This window comes from Stegostoma tigrinum, chromosome 27 (assembly GCF_030684315.1).
Source record: "Stegostoma tigrinum isolate sSteTig4 chromosome 27, sSteTig4.hap1, whole genome shotgun sequence".
Lineage (NCBI taxonomy): Eukaryota > Metazoa > Chordata > Chondrichthyes > Orectolobiformes > Stegostomatidae > Stegostoma > Stegostoma tigrinum.
The window spans coordinates 37,665,387-37,684,467 of NC_081380.1; the positions used below are offsets into that span (position 1 = coordinate 37,665,387).

A 19,081-nucleotide genomic window follows, 5' to 3' on the forward strand; every position below is an offset into this window, starting at 1 on the left:
CCACAATCTCATTCCTCCGCATTTTGTACGATAGCCTACTGTGGGGAACCTTATCAAAAGCCTTGCTGAAATCCATATACACCACATCAACCGGTTTACTCTCATCTACCTGTTTGGTCACCTTCTCAAAGAACTCAATAAGGTTTGTGAGGCACGACCTTCCCTTCACAAAACCATGCTGACTATCCCTAATCAATTTATTCTTTTCTAGAGGATTATAAATCCTATCCCTTATAACCTTTTCCAACACTAATAACAACTGAGGTAAGGCTCACTGGTCTACAATTACCAGGGTTGTCTCTACTCCCCTTCTTGAACAGGGGAAACACATTTGCTATCCTCCAGTCGTCTGGCACTATTCCTGTAGACAATGACGAGTTAAAGATCATGACGAGTTAAAGATCAAACTGCTGGAGAAAGTCTGCTTGTCTCGCAACATTGGAGAAAGCAGAACAACATTTCAGGTCCAGTTACCCCCTTCAGAACTGAAGATGGTTTTCACGCAGTGCCGTGTAGCCTTTGTTGAAGTGCTGTTTTTCTGTCCCACTCTGTCACATTTCCAGTTTTGTCCTATATGACATGTAGATGGGGTCTATTTCAACACGTTTGTTAAATGCATTGGTGGTTGAAAACCAGGACTCCAGGAATTCTTGCATTTGTCTTTGTCTTGCTTGTCCTAGTAATGTAGCTTTGTTCCAGTCAAATTGATGTCCTTCTATGTTGGGATGCATTGAAACAAGGGAGAGTTGGTTCTGCCGTTTTGCTGCAAGTTCATGTTCATGCATCCTGGTGGCGAGTTTCCTGCCCGTCTGTCCTAAGTAGTGTTTCTCGCAGCAAAACTGCATGACCAACTCTCCCTCGTTTCAATACACTTCAACATTTTTTTTCTGAAGAAGGGTCTCGACCCGAAACGTCAACTTTCCTGCTCTGCCCACTGTGTTCATCCAGCTTCACACCACGTTATCTCGACATAGAAGGACATCAATTTGACTGGGACAAAGCTACAGTACTAGGACAAAGACAGGCACGAGAATTCCTGATGGCCTGGTTTTCAACCACTGATGCAATTAACAAACATGTTGAAATAGGCCCCATCTACATGTCGTGTGGTACAAAACCGGAATCAAGACTTCCCACCATGACAGACCCAACCATATAAATTCAGAGCAGGACAGAAAAACAGGGATTCAACAGAAGCTACACAGTACTGACGATGTCACCTGGAAGGGAGACAAAACGTTTCCATGAAAACCAGTCAGCTCAATGAGCCAACCAATAACTGGACCTAAAGTGTTAATTCTGTTTGTCTCTTCACAGACGTATCCAAACCTGCTAAGTTTCTCTAGCAATTTATGTTTTTGCTTCAGACTCCCAGCATTCTTCTTAATGTTACTGTATGCAGCCCAGCACCAAGGACTGACCAAGAGGCCAGACAAGCTTTGACAAATTACTTCAGTGTTCACCATCATCCCAGGCCACACGAGGCAGTCTTGAGCCACTCCAAATCTTCCCACAAATCCTTGGTTGCAACATTCAGTCAGCTAATGGAGTGATCTGACAAAAACTGTAACAGCTCAAGAAGGCCCATCACAAATTATCTTCTTTAGGAACTAAAGCTAGGCCACAAATATAGCCTTGACAATATTACCAACTCCAAGATCAATTCAAAGCAAAAGACTTCTTTGTGCACCCCAAAACTTCAATCTGCCTGAACCTCAAAAATGTTCCATTTAACTTTGCACCTCCTCAACTGATCTCAGGGTCATACAGCACAGAAACAGAACCTTCAGGCCAACGTTTTCACGACAGCCAGACATTGCAATCTGATCTAGTCCCATTTGGCCTTTATTCTTCTATACCCTTCCTATTCATATGCCTTTTAAATGTTGTTAGTGTACCAGCCTCTATCATTTCCTCTGGCAACACATTCCATACACACACCACCATCTGCATGAAAATATTACCCCTCAGGTCCTTTTTAAATTTTTCCCCTCTCACCTTAAACCTATACCAAGGTGCAGAGCTGGACGAACGCAGCAAGCCAAGCAGCATCACAGGAGCAGGAAAGCTGACGCTCCAGGACTAGACCTTTCTGAAGAAGGGTCTGGGCCCAGAGCATCAGCTTTCCTGCTCCTCTGATGCTGCTTGGCTTGCTGTGTTCATCCAGCTCTACACCTTATCTCAGATTCTCCAGCATCTGCAGTTCCTACTATCTCTTAAACCTACACCATCCAGTTTTGGAATCCCCCACCCTAGAAGAAAAGGCCTTGGCTATTTACCCTATCCCTGACCATCATGATTGTATAAACCTTTAAGGTCACAACTCAGCCTTAGATGCTCCAGGGAAAAAGCACCAGTTTATTCAGCCTCTCCCCATAGCTCAAACGCGTTGATCCCGGCAAATACTTGTAAATGTTTTTCTGCACCCTCAAGTTTAACAACATCCTTCCCATGGAAAGGCAGCCAGGATCTGCTCAATTCATTCCAATGCCACACCCTCCCGAGCTGTAAAAGCTTGGGCTAAATCTTCTCCAATCTCTGTCAAAGATTGGACTGCATGACACTTCCTTTCAATACCTGTCTGGCAGCTCTACTCTAAACCCCCAATCATTATACTCTCCAGATTTGAAAATGACATTATACAACAAAAGACTTATGTTTCAAATGTTACAGCAAAGCAAATGGCGGCTCAACCAGCTGATGCACAAAAAAATAAGATTACCTCACTTGGATACATAATCTCAGCAGTCAGTTATAAATGCCTTAAAAGTGGAACAGCAATAGGGAGGTGTAAAGCCAGACAGATTTCAAGGATGCAAGTTTAGAGACAATTCTACATTAGAAATGGAGGAGAAGAACGAAAATAAAACTAAAACTGTATTTTGATCAGCAGACAATCTATGAATTCTCCCTTAACGGAGGGGAAACAAGTGAAAGTACAGAGGGGGAAATTTTAAATCATTCGTTCATGAAAACTAGGGATGGAGTTAAAGCCCTTATCAATCCTAACAAAACTGATTTCTTGGTCTATCTATCCATCAAGAAGATAAATGTTGTTATGAAACCCTCTATGTCCTATTTTTGTACTGATCTAGCTGTATTCTGTAAAATGTAACATTCAGCCAGTTTTGCGAGGTGTCAACATTCAATCCTACCCTATAAGAGCACAAGGCTTACTGCAATTGTAAAAAAAAGGTGTACTAGGATAGTTTACGAGGTGGGGTGGTACAGAGAGCAGTTACCAGAGAGAGAGCACGGGAGCGAGAGGACAGAGGGAAGAAGAAATACACACTTCATGTTAGATATGGCTTTATTCCTTCAATAATTCCCCTGGATCTCAACTTTTAACTAATTTAAATATAAAAATTAATGACCCTTCCAGATCATAATATAATTTGGTGATGCTGTCAGATATGACAACAAAAAGTTTGCCAATCTGGTCCAGGATCATAACAATGTAGTCTATTTTATTCAATTATTAGCCATAGCCTTCCAGCTTGTTGAACATAACAGTAAATGTTAAAAAACAAAGTGTAATGGCTCCAGAAAAACCCTAAACCAAACAACCAAATAGCACTCAAAAAGAAGAAACTGCCAAACAATATTCCACATTTACACTTTTATTTCAATGCAAACAGAACCAGCAAGTTACACATGAATTCAAACTTCAAACTTACAAAAAAAAGACAAACTGCACTTAAAATACAGAGATTCTTCTTCTTATGCAACCACAAGCACTTGTATCACCCTAGGAAGACAATAATTAGTAACAACCTGGGCTGCTTTTTCAGATATCTCGCACTTTTACACACATGGCTATGCTTTCCTGTCTACTGAACACCACAAACTCAAGCCTCGAGATCTTGAACTCAGTGTCACTGTCGCATTTCACAACTGTTACTGGTCTTCCAAATTCACATTAAACCAGAGGATATATGGTGGTAGCCAGTTGAATCATTACCATATGATGGATAATAATATGGATAAAAATTAACCAGATCTAAGATACAGTAGTGGGTTAAAAACACAGTCTTAGGAGTACCTATAGCAAGGTCCAGTGAAGAGAAGGGAGCTAACATAAAGAAGTGGTAATGTAAAAATTATATTCTTAAGTGAAATGAGAGGCTCCTTGAAATTAGTACATTAAAAAGGATATTGATAAAAAAGAAAATAAATTTGCTTTATAATGAAAAAAATTACAATTTAATTGATGCAATGATACAACACAGTGAGGCACACAACATAAAATCATGCCTCCAAAGAAGTTTTAAAAACTAAATTTGTAAGCCAGTTCTTCAAAATTTACAACACTTACAACTGACAGTGTCCAGACTTTGATTTTACAACTCCTGCAGTTTGTTTAGTCAACAACATTAGAAAATTTGCTTATGCAGCATGTATTTCCATGATCTCAGGGCAACAATTTAAAGAGAGCAGAATGATGTTTCAGATATACCAAATTACTAATATTTGACATGCAATGGAGGGGGTGCACAGAACATTTGCAGGAATGCTACAGAAAACATATTAGGAAAGGTTTGACAGGCTAGGTCTGTTCGGTGTCTTGATCTGGGTCTTTAAAAATTAATATTGTTTTTGACATAGCAAACACAGAATGGTTCCCATTAAGCAGAAGAGCACAATAAGTGCTTATCAATAAAAAGACCAATGCCAAGAAATCAACTAAAAAAAATTCAGAAGAAATTTCTTTATGTAAAAGGTGGTTATACAAAACCCATGACCGTAGGAAGTGGCAGAAACAAACTGTTTAGAGTATTTAAGTTGAAGTTAGGGAAGCATATGAGGAAGAAGGGAATTGAGGGTTACGTTGGTGGATTTAGATGAGAAAAAATATGAGGGGCTTAATTGGAGCATAAACCCTGGCATGGGTGGCTTTTGAGCTGTACACCCTACATTAGATTATGGCGTCCATGTAAAACACATCTTTTCATTTTTACTGCTTTTCTGCTCTACATTTTGGTGTATGGAAGCACATGCATGCTCATGTTACAAGTTCTGTATGTATTAAATACATTTGAAATACTGAAATATAGAAATTGATCAAGTAAAATAACTTAGATACTTCACTGTAAAATACAAATAACTATAAGACAATTGCTGCACTGTACCAGTAACAGTTAATGCTGCTTATAGTTAGTACTATAATTATGCAGCACTAGGACAGGTTGCCCACTGGACCCAGTAAACATGCACAAAACAAAGAAAAAGCTGCCAAAAGAAACCCCCAAAAATTCCACGGACAGATAAAGCCAAGAAAGTTTTGCATCAATTCATTTAAATAAATTAGCAAAGTTCACATTGGTGTACCATGCTTCTGTATTCTACAGTAACGTTTTCCAACATCAAAATTCATGCATAGTGCACATCAAGACTGGATGATCAAACTGCATTATTTCAAATCTGGAACAAAGTATTATTAGCTTTACAAACATACATTGGCACCTCTTCATCAGGAGTTGTGCCAAAAGCTTAAGTTCATCTGAACAATTTTCATTCCTGTAAAATGCAACAGTGCATTACATACAAGATCTGTGTATAGTAGTCAATAGACATTATCCTGTGTAGTTGTTGAACAGTCAGATGATATTTCTAGAAATGTAACAAGAGAAGCTATATTCCTTCAGCAAAATCCTGTAAGATACTGGGCTTAGTTCCTCAATGTATAATTTCGGGAAATTTTAAGAATTTCAATTTAGACAACAAGTAACAACTTGCACCAATTCTGCATTGTGAACATAGTAAAAGGTTCCTAAATCCATTGAAGATGAACTCAAAAGTCAACATTTAAATAAACTTTTGCCTGGCTTATTATATATTTTGTTGGTTCAAGTAATCATTTGGGACAAAAAAAACGACAAAAATATTTAATAATCATGCAGACACCTTGACTACTTGCCTGGTAATATAGTGTGAAGTATTCATGATGATTATCTTATGCCCAAACAACATAATAATAAACTTAGAATTGATCTAGCACAAGGAGAAATGTTGCAATATTTAAATGTTGTCAAATAGTTCAGGCATTCAGATCACAAAATGGACATGGCTTCTTTCTGAGGTGGTGGAAACAGGATACTTCATTTTTCTGCCATTCTTAAGCTTAAAGATAGAAACACAGAAAATAGAAATCAAACATGCTGTAAAGTAATTGTTAGTGAGGCTGCAACTCAGGCTCAGCTGTCAAGGAAAAAATAGAATGTTAACAAATGGGAAACTTACTCTTCATACAAATGCTAAATGCAACACTTGAAGCATGTAGCTCTGTTAAAATGTCAATGCTAACAATATTATTAACTTAAGTGATTGAGATCTAAGATTAGAGCGCATACAGGCTGCAGAAAAGCAAATAATCAAGAGATTAAAATTACATGGGAATGGCAAGCTTGGTTTAAGGGGCTCAGACAGACTCCGAGACCTGCTGCCGTGTCCCCGTGACACACGACAATTGAAAGTAAGTCAGTAGAAAACAAAGAGGCTTTCTTAGCTTACACAACCATGCTATGCATATGTAGCAGCTTAAAAGTAAATCACTCAACATGATCCCTTCGAGCTTGGCTTTAATATGATTACTTAGACATAAAGCCAGCGTCTGATGCAACATTCACAAAAGATTTTAGTTGTTCCCCATCTGACGCACCCCTCAGTGTCATTAACTGATTTTTTTGTTTCAAATTTCAATTTCTATTATGTGAGAACACCATCTGCTTGAAGCATCGAAAAGAAAACAGGAAGTGGTAATGGGTCAGGCAAGTCCTTGACTTAACTGCTGTGACAGTGAAAACAGAACAGAGCAGCTACCTACGGAACTGCCTGGAAAGTTTAATTTTATTATATTGAAAAACACAGAACAGTAAGCCGCAGCTTCATTAAAATAAACCTGACCGTAATTGATTTTAAAAAAAACCCAATTTAATAATTGTGCATAACCAGACCCAAAGAGAACAAGTAGAAATTGCCTGTATTCGTTTCGCACAAGAGAGGAAGATGCTGGTTCTGCTTAATCCCTGATCCAAGCCACATTGCGCACAGCAGCACCAAAGAACAGCAGATGCACCATAATACTGCAAGAAGGCGGCGAAAGAATAAACTATCCTTGATTCTTCATTTTTGCTTATCTCCTCGCTAACCAAAATAGGTGTTGAAAATGTAAGATGACTTCCATCATCAGAAATACAGGTGCTAAGATTAAACATTTCAAGAGTACCTGCGTGCTTTTGGCTAACGATTTGTATTGAAGTCCCTGCCAGCTACAAGTACACTGTGTGTCAACCATTGATAAATGGAGGGAAAAAAAATACGAAGTGTGACAGCTCAAACATGCTGAGAAACAGTTTAATTGCCAACGACATTCATATACCAGAAAAATGCTTTATTTGTGAAGTAGCGTCACTGTAATGAAATAACAGATGTTTCATTGAGATTATGCAGGAGGCATATTACTCTGGCACAGCATATTCCACAACTGGATGTGCTGTACCTGATTCCTTTTTTGCACAATCGATATTACATCTCTTGCCTCAAGCATCAAATTACAGGTAAAAAGCAACAATTTTTGACATACAGCAGTATAACCATTGTGCAATTTTCAGTAAACCATTTGGCACTATAGTTGCCAGCACATATCCAAGAAGTAGCCAAAGCTGGTCCAAGATGAAGTGGCAGATGGCCCATTGAATAAAAAAATTGCTTAAAACACAATTAAGTCACTCAAACCAGCATGTTCCAGATCTTGTTGGGTTTACTCTCAGCCTGCAATTCAGACTGCAGCAAGTGGCAGTGTCACCTGACTGAAGAATCAGATAGTACTCTCACTCCGAAGTGCAGTCCAGCATGTCTTGCTTGACAGTACATTTGTTGCTGGACTGAGAGAGTGTGAGAGAGAGTGTGAGAGAGAGTGTGAGAGAGAGTGTGAGAGAGAGTGTGAGAGAGGGTGTGAGAGAGGGTGTGAGAGAGGGTGTGAGAGAGGGTGTGAGAGAGGGTGTGAGAGAGGGTGTGAGAGAGGGTGTGAGAGAGAGACTGAGAGAGAGAGACTGAGAGAGAGAGACTGAGAGAGAGAGACTGAGAGAGAGACTGAGAGAGCGAGAGCGTGAGAGCGAGAGCGTGAGAGCGAGAGCGTGAGAGCGAGAGCGTGAGAGCGAGAGAGTGAGAGCGAGAGAGTGAGAGCGAGAGAGTGAGAGCGAGAGAGTGAGAGCGAGAGAGTGAGAGCGAGAGAGTGAGAGAGTGAGAGCGAGAGAGTGAGAGCGAGAGAGTGAGAGCGAGAGAGTGAGAGCGAGAGAGTGAGAGCGAGAGAGTGAGAGCGAGAGAGTGAGAGCGAGAGAGTGAGAGCGAGAGAGTGAGAGCGAGAGAGTGAGAGCGAGAGAGTGAGAGCGAGAGAGTGAGAGCGAGAGAGTGAGAGCGAGAGAGTGAGAGCGAGAGAGTGAGAGAGTGAGTGAGAGAGGACTGCACCAGGGAAGACATTTTTTAAAAGTTTCATAATTCCACGATTTTAAAACAAACAAAATTATTGCTACTCAAGAACAAAGTAAATAGTTGACACAATCTATTTTATATTCTTAATACCAGAAATTAAGATGAAGTGGACATGAATTAACAAGGGATCAAACATTCCACAAACAATTAAATGGCTGAAGCAACAAATGCAGGGTTTCTCAAATTTTTCAGCCACCACCCAGATATCAGTGGTCATTGTGAATCCCCCTTTCTTTTTTATAAAGGTGGTCTTCAAGAAATTTCAGCTCCTCTTTTTTGAGGATCTAAAATTCTGAGAACAATTAGTCCAGTTCAGACCACTGCAATGGCTGCCCACCACAGCCGCTCAATGCCTTCTTCCAAGATTCCAACCTACTACATTAATTTCCCAACATCTCATGATCAGCATGGCCCAAGCTCTCTAGTTGCTGTAAACCTAACACGACTGCTCAGTAGTATTTCTTTGCATCAGTACCAGCATCACTGAGCCATCAAATGTTTCTGTGCGTTTCCAAGCTTCAGCTCCCCACAGTCTTCTTTGAGCACTAGCTGCATGGAGTTAACAGATGTTCTGCTGGCTTCTTCAGCTTCTGGCTAAAAAAGGTTAACAGGGACTCACTTTCAAGCTACACAATGGACCTGTAGTCACAGTTTGCACAATATTTCCCCATAATAGGCTTTTAAAATGCTTTAAACCCATGTAAACCAGTGGGCAGACTTCCACCTGCTATTTTTTGCGTTTATGGTAATTTTGGCCTTCCTCTCAAGACAGCAGTGAACTATCAGCAAGAGGAGACCTTCAGCCACTGGTTTCATTCTGCAAATGCACTCTCCCTTCCATTGAAATGCTTGACTTCGGGACATCAAGGAATGGGCAGAGTCCCCAAAAATGCTGCTCAACAGAAGATCAACATGTCAGAGACCTACTAAAAACAGGGATGCCTCAAAACCAAAGATTTCAAATACACAGATGATTGCGTTCACCATTCCAGTACACTCCTGGGCTGGTCTCCCTTGAAAGCCACCTTGAAATCATTCTAAACTCAGCCACCTACATCTGAACTTATAGGAGGTCCCCTCCCACTTCATTCTTGTGCTCTTGTGACCTACAGTGGTTCCCAGTTAATCACAACCTCAAGTGTAACATTCTTGAGTTTGATGTTCAAATCTCTCCATGGTCTTGCCCACCGCCACCAACCCAAAAACCCTCCAAGACATCTGATCTCTTTCAATTATGGCACACTGAGCAACCTCAATTTCAACTGCCCTATCTTTGATGGCCACATCTTTAGTTGCCTAGGCTGTGGCTACTCGAAATCCCTCCCTACAGCACTCCACCACACTTTGCCACTTTAAAAGGCCAATTAGTACCTACCTCTTCAAACAAATTTTCATTCATTTATCTTTTACAGTATTTCCTTTCATGGCTCAATGTCACAGTTTGCTTGATAAATGCTCCTGTGAAGTGCCTTGGATCACTGTTTATTTTAACTGCACTACACAAGTTGCTTTGGTTTTGGGGTGACACATTCTTAGCAACCAACAGTAACATTCGCCATGAAGCAAAAAAGTGGTGGAAAGAATAAAGTTGTTAATTCCTTTCACTTGTGCACATCAGAGATCAAACCTACATATTAAATATAGAAACTGGAAAGGAGAGATTTGGAACCAAGCTACAAAACAAAATACCTAAAATTGAAACAGCACCAGTTGAGGGACGGGTGTGGAATGTTGAATAGAGACGGTGTGCCGCCCATGTCATTCCAAACTATTCCAGAAAACATCTAGGAGCCAAATGATGATTCAAGGATTGACATAGTTATGTAGCCATACTTCAAGAAGTAAAGGGTGTAACTAAGACAAAGGTCGAAGGGGAGGGTGGGGCACGGGGGCAGAGAATGAATCCAATCACAAAAGAACTCAAGAACAAGGAAGTGCAATTTTGTCCTTTTCTAAAGAAATGTACATTACAAAACCAGTCAAATTTTCTGGATGCCATAATATTCTTCACTAAGGAAGTGAAAGAAAGCATGACTACAGTGTTGATCAAATTGCACAGAAACAAACAAACTCATATCAGTGAACCTCCAAAAACAACTCACATTTACATGATAGCATTTAACATTATGAAACATTCCTTGGCATTAGGTACATCCTTTAGAAATCCATAGTAAACACTGGATATTCAACTGAAACAAAATCGGCGAACCCCACCCTTCAGTAACATGTATAACCTCAATTGTGCGACGGTTCACCAGATGTGTTTCTGGGATTATGGGACTGTCCTAAGAAGTGGAAAGGGGTGTGGGGGGTGGAGAGAGAGAGAGAGAGAGAGAGAGAGAGAGAGAGAGAGAGAGAGAGAGAGAGAGCGCGAGCGAACGAGAGAGAAAATGGGGAACATGGGTCTACGTTCTTGAGAGTTTTGAAGAATTAAGACGATCTCATTGAAACGTATTAAGTACTTAAAAAGGGATGACGGGGTAGATGTGGGTAAGCTATCCTAAAAGCAGATGCAATAGTTTAAAATAAGGGGGGAAATGACAGTTCAAGTCTGAAATAAGGATAAATCTTTTAGTCCTGGAGGAAGTTACGGGAAACCTAACTCAACTCCCAACACCTCTGGAGTTCTCTACCACACAGTACTGTAGAGGCCTAATCTTTGATTGTGTTTAAGGTAGGGATGGATAGATTTCTGATTACCTGTGACATACAGGAAATGGATGGGATGAGTAAAAGGCACTAAAAAGTGTTCAATCAGCTATAATCGTATAGAATGGCAGTGCATGCTCACCGGGTAGAACGGCCTAAGTATAACATACACTTGAAGATGAGGTCTCAAAGTTTTGCCATCAGTAATAACATTTCCACCTATATTCCAGGATATTGGAACACTTGAACCATAAACTACAATCTCAGCTATACACTCTGGGAAAAAAAGGTTGACCGCTACAGCTGTATTTCAATTCCAAGACTCCAAGGTCAGTGACATATGACAATGAAACAAAATGGACAGGTCATTAAAAGACAAGTCACTGTAGCAACTTGAAGATCACTGTTTTTCCAATTTCAATCAAGCAAAGTCATTGCATGAAAACAGACTGTGCTCTTCATATTAGAGGAGTCAGCACATACTTATAAATTAGGAGTGATGCCCATCTCTAAATTAAAATCAATACTCCCAGCAGCAAGATATATTATGCACCACTCTCCACTTATAAAGCACATCATTCAAACTTAAGAAATAACTCATCCAAAACCAAAAGAACTAGTCTGTGACAACTTCGCTGAAAATTCCCAGAAAGCTTTCCATTTTGCACAATTGACAGTGTCACAGTTGCAAGATCAATCATTTTATACATAAACTTTCCTTTGCCAAAGTAACCATTTTTTGATCTCCAAAAAATTGAGTTTGTTGCCATTGGCAACTTAGACATAATTACATATTTATGTAAGAAAATGGACTACAAACTAGTCAAATTATTCCTCACAGCACTAACTCATTTTGGTAAATGATTGAAATAGCATTAGTACAAATATTTACTCCGGCGACCTTGGTACTGCATTGCAGATTTACACAAATGTCTCAGGGAATATAACCAAGCAGGCAAACTAGACTGTAGTGTATAGTTTCGATTGTGATAGACAAGAGCTTAATACTATCCTATTAAGTGGTAACTCAAATTCTGGGCATTTTTTCCTCACTCAACTAACACCATAGATAAAGTTTTAATTAGCTATTCATCACTTCTGTTTTGGATTTGCACTCTTGGGTCCATTCATTCATTGGTGGTCTCTCCTAGAAGAGAATGACTCTTTTCCACTCTCGGGGGAGTCCTTAGGTGGCTGTACAGACCAATGTGGCTACTGCAGGTTCTGTTACACTTGGGGCAGGAGGTGACTGTAGGAAGGGATGGGTGGGGCGTTGGTGTGGCAGCATTCTCCTTACACTATTTCCACCGGTCTTCCACTTCTTCCCCCGAAAGGCAAGTCTCGAGGTGCTCAATGCCTTTGTGGATGTTCCTGCTCCACTTTGGACCGTCTTGGGCCAGTGACTGTCAGGTGTCTGTGGGAATGCTGCACTTCACCAGTGAGGCCTTGAGGGTATGACTGAATGCTTCCTGTCCATTGTCACGGTGATGATTAATAGCTCTTGTGTGCAACTTATCGTTGTTCAGTACACCTCCAATAAATATACTTCAAAACAAATTGGGCACCTCGTGGCTTCAAAATGTGATAAGTCACAAAATAAAGCAAGAATTCGTCACAAATTGGAAATAGTTATAGTAATTTTCTTCTCTCTATTTCATGAAGGTCTGACTCATGCTGAGCCACACTTTATATTGTCAAACTTTGTGCTTAAGCAAACTGGTCTCAAATCATATAGTTTACTCTGGATGGGTGGAATCAAATTCAATCATGCCAAAGCTGTCTGATTTGAAGTAAAACAGAGTTGCCCCCTATAACCACTTCACACCAGAGACTCAGCAATCTGTTATATAGGTCCTTTTACCCAGTCAACTGCTTCCCACAAAAATTTATCAAATCCTCAGATCAGAAAGCAAGTTTCAATCATTCTAGGATGGGGGTGGTTCATGCTCCAAATTTATCCACTGAGATGTAAGAGCCAGGACACATCATCAATCCCACATCAAATCCAAATCTGCAATAGCCAATAGTCAAACAAAGCTATAGATTGAGGTTCTGCTGAAGCAGTAATTAATTCTGATTGAATTTGAACCAAAGGATTGGTCCAGCCTTTTTGTGCACAAGAACTGTTTGTAGGACAGCACAGGCCATTTAGAATATGATTTCAAGTGACCAATTTGCACACAGGACAGAGATTAAATTCAATTACCAGACTGAAAGCTTGGCAGGACTTCCAATGCCACGTATGCTACTCCACTCATTCGCTTACGAGAAGATTTGTGGGGTAACAGGAGTCAAACATCACCTTACCAAACAATGCAGTACATAGCACAAACTTCTGAGTATGTCAAAATGCTATTAATCCATAGATGGACGACAGCTGAGCTTGATTGGTTGATACATGATAACTGTAAGCGTTCAAGTGCACTTTTCAGAGCTGTTGCATAGCAAAGTATAAATCAACTGCATTCAGCAAGGAAAAAATGGGAATGCATCGAAAGCTGGGGTACCATAACAGAATGGGGTATTATAAAAGCATATAAAAAGACAATAAAGTCTCAATAAATTTACAATATAGTAAAGTTGCAAAAGGGAAATTAAAAACGTATAAAAAGAGACAAAGTCAACTATAAAAAGGTTAATAAAAAGGTCTGTGTAGTCAGAGGGGTAGGGCCACTATCAAAAGAAAACAATTTGTATGGAGAATAAGCTCTGACGTTAAAGACTTTGTCCAATCTGTTGTTTTTAACCCATAAATTACCAGACCCAACCATAGGAGAGTTAGTGAAGACTATTTGAAAAGAGATAATATTAACTACTAACTCAAACTTAAAAACAGATAAGAGGCACAGACACTGATGTGAGATGAGAGAATTTTGAAGGAAGATTGGAGGAAGTAAAGTGGGGTGGGTAAAGACATGCCCAAATGTCCTGCAAACATCAAATTCTTCTGAAATGAAGAAACTGCTTGCTTTCAGAAATTTCTCCATTTCAATCAACCCAGGATTCTTTCTCCCATCATATTTAACAGGGTCCAACTTAGACTCCAGTATTGGCTTTCAGGATGTCTTGGTATAAGTATTTGGGATACCATACTCACTGGCTGTGGAACACATGCAAACTTTGGGGTATGAGAATCCTCTGTGCTAAACACATAACTGATTACAGCAGCAATCATTAAATACTTGGATGAACATGTGGTACACAGATTTCCAAAAGGAAAATAAGATTTCATCAGCTTTTTGGAATGATTACAGAAGGACAGGAAGAAAGCCTTCCTGCTCCTCTGATGCTGCTTGGCCTGCTGTGTTCATCCAGCTGTACACCTTGTTATCTCAAAATATTAAGATAAGAGCGCACAAAGAAAGAAAACGATGGATTATGGGTTTTTTTAAAAACTATTTTCTGGGACGTGGGCATCACCAACTAAGGCAGCATTTGATGAAAATTCCAAAATGTCCTTGATGTTGTGGATCTGCTGAGTCAGCTTTTTAAACCACCACATTCCAGCTTTTCTGTAATTATTTGATACAAATGTGGCTTGCTAGGCAATTTCAGTGTGCACTTAAGAGCTAAACACATTGGTGTGACTCCAGACGCTCAGCATAGCCAAGGCAGACAAGGATGGCAGAGTTTTCTCTTTAAAAAGGACGTTAATGAACCATATGGGTTTTTACAACAATGAACAATAATTTCATAGCCACCCCATGGGTCTAGCTTTTAATTCCAGATTTATTCCTTAACTGCATTTTAATTTCAGCAGTTGGATTTCAACACAGCTATTTAGGACAGTCTAAAAGAAATAAAGCTGTGAAAAAAGTTAATTGCAAGACAACAGTTCAAAAGTGACGCATTTGTTATCATGATAACATTCAAACATTCAAGACATGGTTTATTTTAGGTGTGAATTATAAAATTATGATTATGAGAGCAATATTAAAGACCATGGGCAGCAGACAGTGAAGTTTGATTAGGCAACAGATGAATATAAACACCAACAGAAGATTTAATAAATTCAAACCGCCTGCATTTATACTATAACATTCCTATACTATAACATAGAATTAAATCTACCCCTCCTTGCGTCATGAATTCAAAGGCTACAAACTCACGTCTTATTCCCAAACTGCTAATTAAGTTGTATTTAATTGTTAGTTACTTGTGCGACTACATCACAAACATGTTCACTGGTGAGGTATAGAATTAAAGTAATTGTAACCTAGACAGGAAAATCATTTATATTTGAGGGACAGGGTAAGTGTGCAAGCTGTCAATATAAATTCCTAATTGTGCTACTTTTTGATCTTTCGGCAAAGGTCATTTTCTCGATTGAGGGAAAAACAAACTTATTCAGTTCTATTTGTCAAGTTCTAAAGTTTCCAAAAGTATTGAACCACAGAATTTTACATTATTACACTCCTCTAAACAAAGGCTTCAAGTCTGAACTTATTACATTCAGAAAAAGCAAAATATACTTTGTGCTTTAAATATAAAAAAAAGGTCATATGAAAATATAATATGCACCTGATTGAATTATAGAATAATTGATGGGTTTTTTTTAAAGAAATGTATCATGTGCAGTCACAAGTTTTTAAGATGCAAATAAATTCCCATTAAGTCAAAGAGGTACTGCCCAGAATCTATGTAATTCACTACATGGAAGGAGGTTAAATTACAAAGAGAATGAAACAGTATAGTTTATATCTCTTTTATCCAAATATGGACCAAGCAGCAGATATTCAAGTTTGAAATTTTTGGTGAAGTGACATATTTTCTGTCTGCATGCAATGGTTGCAGGGAAGTAATATTTGGAAGGGAGGATTTCCAGTTGACAAACTGAAACTAAACATCACGTCTGAATCTGATGGAGTTGTTCAAATTATCATAACCTGAACACGGTTGAATACTGAAGATGGAATATGCTTGTTTTTCCGCTCCTTTCTCATACCCAACCCCATCATCCATTCCAAAACTAAAGAATCAAGTAGAAATAAATTTCTCTTTATTTAAAAGGCTCTTCTTTGGAGTCATACTGGATTCAAAACGTTAACTCTGCTTCTATCTCATTCTCTCTCTCCCCCCTCAGATGTTGTCAAACCTGTGGAGCTTCTTCAGCATATCTTTATTTCAGATTTCCAGCATTCACAGTACTTTGCTTGTAGCTGTAATTACAGCACCACTTGGGTTCTCATTCTTAAAAGGAGTCACTGAAGCTTTTCTCTAGTGTATTCACTGTTCTATTGAAAGAAAAAGTCTGCTACAAGACCCCACAAAATGCAACATGATAATTGGCCAGTTTATTAGCTTTGCTAATTTTCAACAGATAAATGTTGGTCAAGATATCGGGAGAAAATTCCTATTCTTCTTTGAATTGTGCCTGACAACGTTTATGCCAACCCAAGAGGGTAAACAGAGCCATGTTTTAAGGTCTCAATCAAAATATGGCATCTGGTAGCACAGCTCAAAGAGACTGCTTAGAGTCTGCACTTATGCCTCATCATTTTGACCTAGGTCCTAAAAATAACTTGAAATAAGGCAGAAAAAGTATTTGATTTTTTTTTTCAAAATCATACACATTGCACCTAGCTTGAGTGAAGTTTCTACTTATCACAAGCTCATTAGCCTGTAATGTGTACTTCTTTGATACATCTGATCATTCCATTAATCAATTTTTTTGTTTTTCATCTTGCATTTCACCTAGGTTTATATCTCCACTAAAAAAAGTATAAAATGACTGGGATGTTGACATAGTTCAATCCATGTCTTATAATTCACAACTGCAATATTGAATTTGGAGTACTGTACTACAGTCTCAAACCAATGCTGAATAGGCTCAAAATGTGCTAAATGGCTTAGCTATCTTCCTAGAAGGAAGACCACCTAGAAAAAAAAGAGAAATTCCTTCCTACGTTGCTCCTTTTTGTGAAAGGCAACATGTGCACAAAAGATTAGAAGCAGAATATAGCAGAAAAATGCATTAGTGTATTAAACTGCCAATAGTTCAAAAACATTTTATTCTTGTGCAATCCAGAAGAGATGGAAAGTAGAAAGCTGGAAATTACCTAAAGCAAATAAAAATCACAAACAGAGAAAAATATGAACATGATTATTCTTGCAGGTTGCTGAAAAGGAGTTCCAGTAACTCCAGAGATTTCAGTTCCATCCTGCAGAACCGCACTTCCTGTTCTAGTTATAAATTAATAGCAGCTGAGATTTTCTATCCCACCCATCAAGCTAACACAAGTAGGCTTCATAAAATAAGAAGGGATATATACAAAGTACAAATAAATACTCATAACAAATATGGAGTTAATGAGTAATATTAATAGCTGCAAAACCTCTCTAACTATTCATACACAAAACAGAAACCTAAATAATGCACAATATACACTATACAGTGCTTAATACAGTTTATGAACACATACCCTTTGGTGCACATCGCCATACTACATAATGCGTCAAAACTATGGAAAGAAAGGCAGTCACTTCCTCTGATGCTTTTATTGAGTTTAACAATGAAAGCTTCTCAAATGGCAGAAGGCAGTGATTTATGGGCAGCACATAATCAACAGAAAATTCCCACAATTATTAACCTCTAATTAACCTTAGGGCGTGCCTCTTAAAACCATCATGCCACACAGATTACCTGAGCAGTGGCATTAAAAGGACAGGCCAGGTTAAACACACTGTTCACACAGTCATTAATCAGACTCGAGTGTCAGATTGCAGACAATGTTATATTGGGTGAGCTAAGTTATTAATTCTTGTGATGCTGCACTAAAATAGATAAACTCACCCTAATTTTGTACATGCACATTCTCCAGCATTAAAAATGATACATTTTAATTCTCAGCTGTCACAGGATACTGATACAAAGAGTAGGGTCATCCCATAGCAGAACTGCTCTAAATCATTCATTAATAAAACCTTGCAATCAACAATCATATTAGCATCACACTACACCACCTTCACATAAACAGTGACTTTCCATTTTAAACGATTTACATGTCAAATCAACCATGAAGAATCCCTCACTGATGGCAAACTTAGGATACCAAGCCATATTCACAGCTTCCAGTAAACTGACGCAGTTTATTCACATGAGAGAAAAAGTTTCAACAAGACTAACTACTTGGCATATGTCTTAATATACAAACACAATAACTTATGGTTTTAGCTGCAGATGTGAAAAAAATGGCACGGTCAGTTCAATGCACAGTCTAACCTTGCGCTAGATAGTGCAATTCTAAATCCAAGTGACATTTGCTGAAAATGTACTTTACAGGTGTTGGCTGGTTAGTTTCAAATACCACAACAAGTACTCAATATTTAGGTTCAATATGGTTTTTAAAAATCAACATAAATGAAGCAATGGAGGACACATCTAGAGAGCACAGAACGTACAAGTTCCTGCTGCCTCCTAAACTCACTCACACTTCCCACCTCACCCCTTAAAAAGGAGAGAAAACTAAAAGGGTTACAAAAATATGAAAGAAGCAGTTAGGATATCGTGAACAGCATGTATATCATTACACACTTAGAACATACACAGGAAATTTGAGGTGTCTGCAAAATGAGTATTATATTCAGACACTCTTCTGTACTTAAAAAGAACCCTACATGAATTTTACTTAGGCTGAGTGAAAGCACATCAAAGCTTTTGATCTGATCATAACTTGCAAATGCTGTAAACAAAATTGAAACTGTGACTTGTTGCCTAAATATTGATCACCAGTCTTTGGTTTAGATTTAACGCCAGCAGCAGCCTGGAATTGAATGGGACTGAGATCACACCAAAATTAAAATTAAATCTGAAACAGTCAGCCACAACTCACTGAGTGGTACTATCACCTTTGAGAGAAGATTGTGGGTTCAAGTTTGAAACTTGAGCACAAAACATGAGGTATTGACATTGCAGCGCGGTACAAAGTGTGTTTCAACAGAC

At 38.8% G+C, this 19,081-nt stretch overlaps 1 protein-coding gene across 8 annotated transcripts in view; it reads right to left on the reverse strand.

Moving 5' to 3' along the window:
- The window catches only part of LOC125464525 (kinase suppressor of Ras 1-like), a 173,682-nt gene that overhangs the window by 53,161 nt on the left and 101,440 nt on the right, over positions 1–19,081 (reverse strand). The window lies entirely within an intron of this gene.